At 43.7% G+C, this 13263-nt stretch overlaps 1 protein-coding gene across 1 annotated transcript in view; it reads right to left on the bottom strand.

The window, feature by feature from the left end:
- ESRRB (estrogen related receptor beta) overlaps positions 1-11198 on the bottom strand; it is a 140811-nt gene extending 129613 nt beyond the window's left edge. The window contains exon 1 of the mRNA XM_085225364.1: positions 11048-11198. The gene's annotated coding sequence lies outside the window, so the exon portion shown is untranslated. The remainder of the gene's footprint in view (positions 1-11047) is intronic.
- Positions 11199-13263: the final 2065 nt, after the last annotated feature.

Genomic DNA, 13263 nt, shown 5'->3' with positions numbered 1-13263 from the left:
GTCTGAGAGAGAAGGCACAGCTCTCACCCACCTCAAAATACCATCAAACTAGAGTTAATCAGCACACCTGCTCTGGGCGTCCATGTCCAGGTGCTGGCTGCAGGGACCCACTGAGGCAGCCTCTGTGAGGAGAGGCTAGATGCAGACCCCCTCAGATAAAATGGTGGCACCTCATGGTGCACCTGTGTTAAGAAAAGGCAGAAAACACTGTCCTGGGAGTGAGGAAAAAACTTCTGTGACACTGAGAGCATCAGAAGAGGTAAAGAGTCCTTCTTCTTCCCAGAAGACAGACCAAAATGGCTCCTCAGCACAGAGCTGATCCCAGACAAAGAAGGAAGGCTACAGGATGCAGAGAGGTGACAAGCTGCAGTTATCATCTGCCATTGCCAAGCTTTACTGCTCGCTTCAGTCACCGAGGATTTGGTCCGGTGATACTTTACACCAAGAGAACGTGACAGCAGTGACACACATGGTTCCAGGGGAGAGGCAGCAGTGCCAGAGAGTGCCAGGATAACTTGGCAGCTGCTCAAGCAAGTGCACCAACTGCCCCTTTTCAGCCAGCCACGTGCTGCCAGCCAGTGACCTGCTAGCCTGAGAAGGACCCCAAAACCCAACAGTTTCCACACCAACAGCGTACGTGAAGCAGACAGCAATCCCCTTGCAATGCCTCTGAGGCTGTAGTGGGAGCATCCAGTGTCTGCCCACTCCAACCCCGGCCTGCTAGTACCATGCTAGGCCTTCCACCCCACCTCCATCCCAGAGCAGCCAGCCCCAGCCCCACAGACAACAGCCCCAGCAGCCTGAGGACAGGCCCCTTTTGGGTAGAGATGCCATGTCCACCCCAAACAGTTCTCAATTCTTTTCTTTGAGTAGATTTACCCAGAGCCCTCTGGAAACAGCTGCTTGAGGAAGGTTCCTGTTGAATCCAGGTTTCAGCTGCAAACATTTGGTCGCTCAGCCTCTTACTGCTGCTTTAGTCCATGCTCCTGCCACACCCGGACCCGGGCTCACCTGGAAGAACTAGTCCCTTCCATAGATTCTGCCTAGGGCCCTGCTACTGCTGGGTGGTGAGGCCCAGCTCCTTGCTTGTCCCCTCCCTCGAGGAATGTGTCATGGGCATGGCCTCAGCACACGCCCCCACCAGGCCTGGCCATGACTCTCCACAGAGAGGAAGATTTGGAGTGAACACAGTAATTTCTTTCCTGACAGAGCACATCTGTGTAACATTAAGTTACATGCAAAAAAGGGGTACATTCTGCCCTCTGCATCTTTGCAAGATGGTCAGTGGCATCAAAGCACTTTGCAAACAGGTGATAGAAATTCCAGTAAAAGCAGTTCACCCCCCACCCCTTTTATTACTATTTTTTTTAATGTCATGTAGCAAGAAACGTTATCTTAACTAAACAGAGTTATGCAGAGCTACTCCAGCACACTCTGAATGAGCAAGTTTGGAATTTGGCAGGAAGCCCCATTCATAGGGACTTTACAACCAGATGAGAAACAGGCTGTATTAATTCAAACAGAGATTAGCATGAAATAGTAGCTAACATAAGTTGTGTCTGAATGGTGCTCTCCTGTGCGCAGTAAGTGTACCTTAAGCAGGATAGACAAGAACAGAGTCTCTCACTCTAGAATAAATAAAGTGCCTTGCTGTGAGCTCCTGGGATCCTTTTCCTCCTGAAGCCTCATGGAAACCTGCAGGACAGACCCACTCCTTGGGAAGCCTGTTCTCCAGAGTTGTATTATGTATGCATTATTGTTCTGAAGAAGTTTCTCTCTTTTTTTTTTTTTTTTTTTTTTTCCACATTATTAGATGACTCTGTTCACAATGTTAGATTTGTAAAAATTGAATGTTAGAAAATAGTCTGCAGAATTTTTTTCCACATTTTCTTCTTAGGTTTCCAAAGAAAACAGCTTACTTTAAGGAAAAAAAAAAAAAAAGTTACTCAATTTTTCACTTTCTCACCTGTCACTAGCTCTCATCCAGGCAGGACACAGGTGCAGCTCTGGTCTTAATAGGGATTTCATATTCCTCAGCTATATCAGCAAAGCTCCCAAGAAAAGTCTCCTAAAGCTTTGTCACTCTTTTCTGAGCAGGAAATTTAATAAATAGTTGAGTTTAGGAGGAAATGTTTAGAACTATTGCTCTGAGAGGTGGCTGTAATTTGGAGAAATTGTTGCTAACACCAGAAAATTTTAATCAAAGAGTAAACAAGACTTGATAATAAAAGCTACGGAATCAGGAAGCAGGCCTCTGCCCTAAACTTTTCATTGAATTTCTCCTCTTAAGGCAACTTCTTCAACCAGGTTGTCCATCCCTAAACACTCTTGTTTCAACTCCTTCAGAACGTGCAAAGAAGCTGCTTCTGGATTACTAACTTGTATTTGCAAAATGTTACCTGCTCCCTTTGCAAATATTGAATCATTAGTATGGACATTCTCAGTGATCCACATTATAGCAAGATGGCAAATAAAACCCATTCAACTTTTAATTTTATTTAGAGGTACAGAGCAAGCAGAAAGCAAGGAAGTTCCCTGACAGAAATGTCATTAAGGCTGCAGCATGACAGAGATGACTACATAGTTACTGTAGATCTGTGAGAGTTACTTTGTTTCCAGATGCCTTAGAAATGATAATTTTTACCACAACTAATTACAGACACTGTGGTGACTCCTCAGCTTGTATTCCTTTAATGTTGTTGTTATTATTACAGCAGCATTCAGAACTTCAGTGAAGTCTTGGGCCTTTTGACACTAAACATCACGCATATATGCAAATATGGTCTCTACTGCAAATACTTTATAATTTGAAGCCTGATCTGCATCATTTTTTCTATAACTATCCCACTTCACAGGAGTGATTTTATAAGAATACTGCACTGAACGAAGTTACGCAGCTACAAACAGATATATTTTAGTCCACACTGTATTTCCAAAGAAACTATACTGGAAGATCATCAATCCAATGAAAGCTGAGGTAAACACAGGGACAGAAGACAAAGTCAGTACAAACATCAGTAGTTTCCAACTGTGTTTTTACAACCACACCTCAACCCAACTCCTGAAAAAATCTTTCTACTGGAAATTTTGGGTGTGCGCTGCCTTCTCAGGGATATGAAAGAAATACATCTTGCTTCCAATAGCTTTCTCTTATCTTTGTTTTTTTTTTGGTTGTTGTTGTTTTTTTTAACTCTGGTATACTGAGACTGCAATATTACTCACTCTTCACTAAATTCCAGGGAATCCACACACATTAGCAGCATTACGAATGTCCAGAAGTAAGGCAGCTCATGCCTTTCTAACTACAGAATCTGTGTGTGTGTGTTTGTGTGAGCGAGTGAGAAAGAGATGGAAAGACAGAGAGACACTGACCAACCAGTAGATCCTCTGATGCACACCCAGTATGATATGAGCCTCAATTGAACTCTTCTGTAACTGGGGCATTCGGACAGTCTCTGTCCCATGTGGATTTCCAGGACTCTAATAAGAATGATCTCATTCTACAGTCTTTCCCTAAGGTATGATAATAAGATCTTCCTCCTCTACCTGTCACCTACTTCATGAAACTGACATAAGCGTAGTACCTTTCATAATTGTGACTGGGTGCAAAATGTGTTTGATACTAGATAACAGGTTTAAAAGTTAGAGAAACTTACCCAGTGCAATCACACACATAGTACTGCCTTAGAAAAAATCAGGCCGAACAAGAAATTTGAGTTAAACTGACAATGCTTTTTTTTTCTAAGGAGCACACTGTTGCAATACAATCAGTATTCCGTTTAAAAAGAAAAAAAACCAACTCATTTTTAACTCAAAAAGTGCTGTATCTGAAATCAGATGCCAGATCTGAAATCAGCTTCAGCCAGCTTCATTGCACTTGTCCTGCCACATCCCTCCTCATAGAACACATCCCACCTTGTTCCTGCTCTTCTTTACATGTAGCACAGAAGGAGTACAGTCAAGGGTTGGCATGGCTCCACAGGGCTCTCCTGGATTCTCTGATCAGGGGCAGATTAAGGGACATCTTCTTGGCCTCCAGCATGCATTCACATGCTAACAGTCATCTTTCATATCTTAATAAATGGTCACTGTCATGCACAAACCCCTGAAATTGAAAACCACAGTGTTGTGCTAGGTTTAATCCCTCTTTTTATCATTTTCTCTGTTTCATACCACTCTGGATCTCTTAATAACTGAATTTGAAGCAATGGTAGGCTTCAGCCTGAACATCTTTTCTTCTCTTCAGTGCTGTATTACTCCAAGGAGGCTGGGTGGGACTTCTGCATGCTCAGAAGCCAACTTCCTATAAGACAAATTTATTGAAGAAAATACTGCAGATAGCTATGCTCTCTATAAGTCAAATCTCTAGATAAATAGGTCTGGATTGCGTTGGTCCCGTATGAGATATTAATGCTATGTCTTTGTTTTATCACACTACTCACACCCTTTGCAAACCCAAAACACTTTCTCTAAATAATCAAAACTGCACTGATTTCTTCCCTCTGCAAGGGATATTTTTAGGTAACCCACTTGCTCAATTTTTTTCCCCTCTGTGAATACATCCTTCACTTATTCTAACATCACCACCACACACATCCCTTTGTCTCCTTGTTCTGGCACTATCTCAGAACAGTAAATGCAGCATCTACTGCTTAGATACATGGCTACACTATCACTTTCTGCCAGTTTTGTGCTGGGACTCTCCCATGGCTTTACACACTATTACCAGAAGTACAGAGGCAGAAAACACAATGAGATCTTGATAATGTTTCAACCACTGTATACTTTTATGTAGGAAGACAAGAAAAATTCCAAATATTTTGATGATTATTCATCAAACCTCACAAAGATTCCTTTCCAAAGGAAAGGAGGTAAGAGACCTACATCAGCAAAGGCAGGTAATCTACAACTAGAGAAGTTTCTCATTCAAGTTTTATTCTACTTCCTAACAACAGCTGGCATAAAATATCATGACTCTGTCAGGAAGAAGCTTTGGTGCCAAGTTTGTTGAACTATGAACAAGAAAACTGGTGACAAGGCAGGAGACTATCAGTCCTACTGAGTGGCTGTGTCCAACCCACATCACAGCTGCCTCAAGAGTTTCCCTTTTGGTATTAACTGCAGCCTGGGTTCTCACTCTTTCCCAAAACAGAAGATGAGACCTTAGGAATCCCTTTTTACACACTTCTTCTTTCAGTCTACGATTTTTTTCCTACCTACCTGCTTTTTTCTCTCCTGTTTTCCACTCTTGTTTCCAGTTCTTTCATTTTCCTTTCCTTTTTATTTTGGCCCACAAATAAACCCCTTCCCCAGCATGTCAACAGCAGTGGGAAGTAACCTAATTAATAGTTCCTTGATAGCCTACCCCACACATACACACACCCATCCCCCCAGTATCCCACTGGCAATTCAACAACCCTCTCTGAAGAAAGGAAAATATTTCCATACTAATTAATAACAACATTGGGTATTTCTGGGCGGAAGGATCTCGGATTCCCATCTGGGCCTATATCTCTCGAGCTGACTGAGCAATTGTACCTCAAAACACATTTCCCTTTCCAAAGTCTTGTGTCATTAACTGTTTATGCTGCTCTGTATCAAACATCTTTGTCAGTCTGGTTTGTATGTTAAATGACATTTTTGCAATCAAGTTCAGGATGAATCCCTTCAGCACTCACACAGCCTGTGTCTCTCTTTCGGAACATGGCACTTGCTCATAAACTTACATTACTTCCCTTATGTCTTCTTCATCAGGATTTATATTAGACCGAGATCTTTTCACATTGTAGTTCTCAAAGGACCTCAATGCTACTAGATCTATTTAGAACATCTCTCTACTGCTTGACATCACCTGACATCCACTTTACTGTCTCTGTTTCTGCTGCAATCACTTTAAAAAAACCAAAACAACTGCTGTTTGCAGAGGAGGAGTAGTTCTTGGCTCTGGCTAAGCTATGGCATGGATTTTTTTCTACATGGTTTGTGTCCTCATGCAGTACAATAGACCCACTTCTGTCTTCTGCAAGAAGGAAAAGGCAAGAAACATTTTCCCTGAGGACTGTGTTCAGGAAGGGGCTTCTAGCGAAGAGAGAACATGTGGGAATTTTGCCATCCTGACCTGGAATCAACCACAAAGGAAGTCGTATGTCTCTTACCTCTAAAGACGGCCTGAGACAACCAGACTAGGTAGTTCATCTGTATCTCAGGCCAACAAAAGCATGAAAAGCAAATAAAGACAAGTATGGAAACACTGGTGCTTCTGAAAAGAAACTGCAAAGAGACAAAAGCTCTTCCCACTGAGAAAAACCAACAGAGGTCCTTTACCACCTATTAGCTCCTTAAGGCAGTGACAAACGAGCAATAGTATTTCTTACAAGCCCTGTACAGACAGTATTGTGGTAGAGGATGCCAGCATTGAAACAAGACTGCCAGATCCTATCTCACACACATAGGAGACTAAGCTGCCTCCAGGAATTGCTGCTGTTTTTCCTGCTACTCCAATACCTGCAGAAAGGTTGGAAGCGTGGGTCCCTCTTCTACGCAAGGAGCTGGAATAAGAGATAAGCATTTAGATAAAATAAATACACACGGAGCACATTTACTAAGCAGTTAGCTGGTAAAAATCATCCTCAAAACAAAGCTGTAAAGAAGGAAATGCAAGACCAAACAAACAAGGAAGATAAGTGAGGTGCCGCCACTTATTCCGTCACAGGTACTGCCTGCACAGCCTTCACCAAGTCACATGCCCTACACACTCACTTCTCATGCCAGCTTTTTTCTGAAGAGCCTTTTAAACCCCAGGCTTCACTCTGTCCTCACAGCCCCTAGCGCCTGCCTGGCCACAGTATTGCTCAGTCTCTCCACATTTCCACAGCCAACCATTCTTGTACAGTGATGCGTTGCACAGCAAAGCATGCAGTTCCATCTACAAGGCTGGAAGGATGGAAGGAACGACGAAAGAAAGGATCCCTCTTAAAGAAGGATTGCGACAGAGGCAAATAGGAGGGAGAGTGAAAGGGGCCATAAATTCCCTTCTAATTCCAAATAATTCCGATTACACGGATGAGTAGTTTTCAATCAGAAAGATAATCTCAAAGATAGATGGCAGGATAATTGCTCGTCGGCGCGACGTAAATATTGTGTCGTTTCTATTAATCTCAGCGAATCGGGTGTCAGGGCTGTCACTCATTCATCAAAACAAATTAAAAAAACATATTAAAAAAAGAGAGAGATGCTAGAGGGAGGGGGATGTGTATCCAATAAGCAGCTGAAGGCGTGCAAGGTAATGAATGCTGCTTACATGCTGTTTGAATTTTTGGTTTATAAAAGCTAAAGGTAATTCAGGCAGTAGGTCTTTATTAACCTCACAGTAGGGACTGCAAGGGCCAGTGCTGCATGCTGAACAGGGCTATAGGGCTGCAAAATGGGTCTGGGATAGCACAACAGGGGGAAGAAGGTGAAAACAGGCCTCAGGTATCAAGTCTGGATAGCCTGAGCAGAGGATACTGCAGAATCACAATACCCAAGAGAAAAGACACAGATCAAAAGATTAAATAAAGGTAGTGCCACCAGCTGCTATGTGCAAGAGTGGTCAGGGAACTGAGTGGTGCGGGGAGGCTGGAAAGCAAGGCACACAGTAGACCTTGGTGCAATTTGCTCACTAGCTGCGGGATGATAGGACATCTCTGCCTCACCGTTATACCCTCATCTCCCCAGCACTGCATCCTTAGGCACCGTGCCCCTTCTCCACAGCTCTGCAACCCTGCATGACCTCAGGCACCCTCCTTATATGGCAAATACAGCCCCTTAAGCCCCCTGGCCCATCGCTAGCTAGCCTATTGATTTGGTTCATTTCTACTGACCTGAGACGAAAAGGCACACCCACTTCCCAGCACTCTCCCATTCTACAGAGACCCCTTACTTGCTTGGGAGAATGCCCTGGGCTAGGAGCTACTTGTGACAGCCTGGGTCACACACTCATCAATCACCATTGCTTGTTCCCCTACTGCACATATAATTTTCCTTGGGAAGACCCTCATCACACTCTGATACCTCTTTTCTTAGGGTTGATAGCACTTTCCCTTGGCTGGGAGCTCTCATCTTAGATTCTACGTATTTTCTCTACTGGATGCTATAGACTGAAGCTACCACTCACAGCACGCAGCTGGCACAGGTTTCCTGATCTAGACATCTTGGAGCAAGTGACCTCAGAGAAAAGGCTTGCCTGCCTGTGCACCTTCCTCCTTCTCCAAGGATATAGTGGCATCATTCCAAGAACAGAAAACTTGCACTATAGACCATAACCTCCAGCCTTGTTATCTTGTGCTGCACCTCACAAGAACTGGTGAACCAGTAGTTTAGCTAGACAAATATTCGAACAGATGAATGCCTCAGGAAATGTAGTCACAGGCAGGAAGCATCTCATAACAGAGCAGGGAGGTTCTTCAAGCCAGTCCATTTGAGTCTGCTTCTTGCTACTGCGATGTGAGAGGGAAGCCTTTCAGTGCACCACGATCATCTGAATAAACTGAAAATCCTGTGGTCCTGTTATACCAACTCACTCCAGTTTGGTCTTCACTATGCAGTTTTCAAGCCCCACAAAAGCCCAAGTGCTTCTTTCCATGCCTGCAGTCTGAAGTGGCCAAAACACTGACTGAAGCTCATGCTCTGACTGATGTGTCTTTGGGACACATGTCATCATCAGTACTGATATGTACTTTCGGATGAAAGAAATGCAAAGGTATTACATTTTTAGAACAGATTTAGTTTGTCAACTAAGACAAGTTTGGCCCTCCTGAGCTTCAGGAAGGTTTTGTCTGGAAGTTAGTTTAGTGCTTTGCAAACAGCCTGCTAATACAAAGACCTGAACCAATGCCCAGCAGCTGTCTTCACTAAACGGATTTGAAAAATTCTAATATTTCATCCCTGGCCACATCAGTGTTTCTGTTTATTTATTGCTGTTGTTTGTTAAGTGAACTTATTTATTTAAAATGCCATTCTATGGGTAGATCTCATTGAAAGCTGGAAACAAATCCCCCGTGGATGTTCTCATGCCAGGCTACGGCAGAACTGGTCCCAGTGTAGGCCAAGATTCATTAGGATTGAGTGCTGTTCTCACTACATAGTCCTCTGGGACCGAGGGAGCAGAGAGACTTGTCCCAGCAATACTTTTAACCTGTCAATCCAGCCAGAAACGCAATATCCGCTGGGGATTTCAGCTGCTTCTGTGATCCTGCCTTATCTCCCTACATCCCCTGGCGTGCCCACCGCTCGGTGAAATGTCACTTCTCTCACTCCTTCTTCCAAGATGGAAGTGAACTTGTGTGCCTGGTAGGGGGGCTGACAGACATGAGCTGAAAGGCTGTCAAGGACCCACTGAAAAGCAGGCAAGCCACACTGTGTCAGATTTCGGGGTCTAACACTGCAGCTTTCTGTCTGCACTAAGGCCAGCTCTAAATGGAGCCTTTGATAGGCAGCCAGGCAGCTGTCATCACAGGGTCAGCCTCAGAAGCAGGAGAGTATGAGCACCTGGAAAGCACATGCCAATGAGCAGAGAATAGCAGCAGTATTGTGAGGCTGGGTACTGCAGAGAACCAGGAGCGTTGAACAAGGGGAGAATCATGCAATTAGACAATGGGATGCACTGAGTGCACTTGTCCACAAATCCCAGAGAAACCTCAGCTCCACAATGAATTCTCATGGATGAAGTGTCACCAGCCTAAACTCCTAACTTCTCAGTGCTCATTTTCCTTGCTAAGTAATTAAGTAATTAGCCTAAAGGAGACTCATCAAAGGGAAAGAATGTAAAGGCTCTGTGATAGCCACCATCATATCCTGCTTGCCATGGGGGCCAGGACAGCAATGGCCTTTGAGTTGCCCATGAGTGAAGTCAGGGCACCCAAACATCAGTTGATGCTCAAGAGTTTTCCTCCTTCCACTACATCACTGTTTTCCTCGTGAATGCCTGGGTATGCCCCTAACTGAAGAGACTCACCTCACCTTAGATGGATGTCAGGGAAGAGTGAAATGCAACACGAAAGGGATCTCCATGGCCGCAACACTCAAGGGCCTAATACAAGGGCCTAATACCCATGCAAGCTAGACTTAACAATTATTAGCCTAACTTACAACTACCAAATAAGCCAGTTCTCTCACTTCAGAAGAAGAGCTGGCCCTTTGCTTAGACAGAAGGGACTTTTTCAAGTTACACCTGAAACACCTTGATGTGAGAGCCAGCTGACAATCTGGACCCTTAGATAATGATGGTTGTTTTTTTTTCTCCTGAGAGACTCTTGAAAAACCAGCATCTATAGAGTGGGACTTCTGTCACAAATGAGAAATTAGATGAAACTGAAAATGCTAGTAAAGAATGAATAGCTAGTCTGTAGCACAAGAACAGGTCAAAAGCTCATCTCTACCAGGGTCTGTGCTAGGACTATTGAGGTATATTATGACTGACCTGAATATTCTTGCAAGAAAACTGCAAATGACGGCCTTATTTAAATTAATCAAGGTAAAAATGGGCTCAGCAGAACCTCGAAGTGACAAAGCTTTATAGAAGGGAAGACAACTGTAAGTGAAATCTAGCACTGGCCACAGCCAGGCAGTGCAGACCGTGCTCAGTGCTTCTAGAGGACTGGAATTTCCCAATACATATAGGAAACAAAAAATTTAAATGGAAACGATCTTTCACTCTGCAGTAATGACAAGGAAACAAACAAACAATCATCTCATTCAGATAGATCAGTAAGGAAATACCAAGTGATAATGGATAGGAATTTTTGTCCCTATGTTCTGTGCTCTACAGAAGCACTATCTCCATATATTGGAGCAATCTTTTAGTGGAAGGAAAAATTCTGAGGCCAGGGCATTGCATAACTTGTGGAAGACAACAGTAGAAGAGAGTGCAAAGCTGGGAGATGAAAATGCTGAAGAAAGTGCTGCAACATGTTGCTTTGCAGTAGGAACACAGCACGGCATTCAGTGACAGTAAAAAGCAAGTCCTCATTTAAAATGTATGAAGCCACATCAAATTCATGGGACTTACCCCCCACGAGGTAGCACTAAAGATACCAACCAAGCAGGATTTAAAATAGGATCAGATAAATATATAAATTATGAGGTGATTGATACATCCTCTATTCTATCATTGACAGGTGCCAAAATTTCCTGCAAAAAAAAAAAAAAAAAAAAAAAACAGTAATTTGGGATAATCTGCCTCTTAACATAAAATTTTTGTCTCAGGAGAGATTCAATTAAAACCTGCGGAGTGTGGTGCCCTCCCAAAGCTCTTAAACTGGCAGGATTTTGCACACTGGAGAGTAACTGTGCACCAGCTCCACATCAGCGACTAGATGTCAGTTATAGGAGTCCTTCACGGGTGGCAATTCCTTGGCCAGATTTGTCCTTATGTCTTGTGTACTGACAACATCTGTTTCTATCTCCTTTAATATTCCAACAGAAAGATTAAAACTGTACACAGCTGTCCTCTGAGCTGTCTAGGCACCACCAGCTGGATCCACTTTCTAGGAGAAAAGGCAAATACCCAACTTAGAGGCTGAAGTCAACCTCAAACCACAGGAATAGAGAAAACTTACGTCCAGATTTCACATTCCATATCCAGTTCTCCTGGAGTGCCCCATACCAACCACTGTGGGAAAGAGCTCAAAGGAAACAGACAGATAATTAGCACAAACTGGTGTAATAACTTCTACACTTCTGCACCTCACTCCACCTTGAAGTATTTCAAGTGCTGGGTGGCTCCTTCTCCTTTCTATATAAATCCTCTGCACCTTCCAGACCTCCCTTCCCTGTCCCTCTAGATGAGGATATAAGTGCAGACACCAGAAACTACAGCCAGATAGGTCTGATTCGTTATCCAGGGGCAGAACAACTGCACTGGCCATGTGAACCCAGATGGTGGACGTCAGACTGGAGAGGACTGCAGGGTACAAAATGCTGTCAAAGGGAAAAACAATAATCTTCCTTCCCTGGTTACATTTCCCTGCCTCACCCTTTCCTGACCTTTACAGACCAACAACCCACTACAGCTGAAATCTCTTACAGTATTTCTCATGTGGTGTAACAGTCCAGCACCAGCCAGCATCAATATTTGGTGGTATTGGGATCAATGCTAACCTCATAAAATAGTTTTAATACACTTTTTTTTTTTTTTTTTTTTTTTTTTAATTCTCACATCTCCCTGCTCCTCTTAGGATGATGTAGGCACTGCAGAACCACTCCAGATTGGCGAGACCCACATTACAAGCTCACCTTAAGAAAAATTTACTCACTTTCCCTCAGCCTCCATCAGCCTCAGTGGAACACTATGAAGACTGCACAGAGACTTTATCACTTTTGTGAGTGCCTCTAGAGATACCCAAGACCCTATTCACTCAGAAGTCCCCATATAGAACTCAGCACTCACCGCACTCAGCTCTTCAAGAGGTGGATGTTCAGAATCTTCTCACATTACCTCATTGTCCAGAGATACCATCTCCAACCAGTGAGAAATGCATGTTCATGTTTTCCATATGCTCCAGCTGAAGTGGAAAGCCACTGTCACAAGGCAGTATAAACTGCAGTAATGTCCAAGCACAACCTAGGCCTGACAGTGAAGCAAATTCCCCAACAAAGGGTGAATGTTAACCTCCAAGAGCTCTAATGCTCCCTTCTGTCTCCCAAATGCTAAATAGACAAAACATTGAAAGCGAGAGTCCAAGGTCACAACGAAAACCTGTAACTCCTGTCCCAAGCCTCTCTTGCTTACATTTACACCTCCCTGGTACTGGCTTAATTCCTTCCCTGTTCCTCTCTTTCTCCACAAGTTTCCCTGGGGATGGTGTTGATCAGGATGGTCATGCTGGAGCAGCTCTCTGGATATGCTGGGAAGAGAATACCGGAGAAGACCAGGGTAGGTAGGCCGTAGTACATTTGATTACAGATTTCACTAATTTCTCACTCCATCATTCTTCTGCTCCTGTGCTGCAGAAAAATCCTTCTTATCCTACTCCAGGCTCTGACTCTAACTCCTTCTGACACTAATTAGCTACGTTGCCCTGATACACTCTAAAGGCGGAGCTTCTTGCAGAGGGCATGAGTTTCCTGCTCCAAAGCATGTCCACTGATTCAGCTATATGCACACAGTGCTTCTGATTGGCTTCCCATTGACTCATCCATCAGCATTTAGCCTATACTCCAAACTTCATAAGCCTCTGGGAGGACTTCCATTGACTTCAACAAACAATGAATCAAACTCGTTTC

The sequence above is a fragment of the Meleagris gallopavo genome, chromosome 5, assembly GCF_905368555.1.
Source record: "Meleagris gallopavo chromosome 5, MGAL_WU_HG_1.1, whole genome shotgun sequence".
Classification (NCBI taxonomy): domain Eukaryota; kingdom Metazoa; phylum Chordata; class Aves; order Galliformes; family Phasianidae; genus Meleagris; species Meleagris gallopavo.
This window is presented reverse-complemented; position numbering and strand designations above follow the sequence as displayed.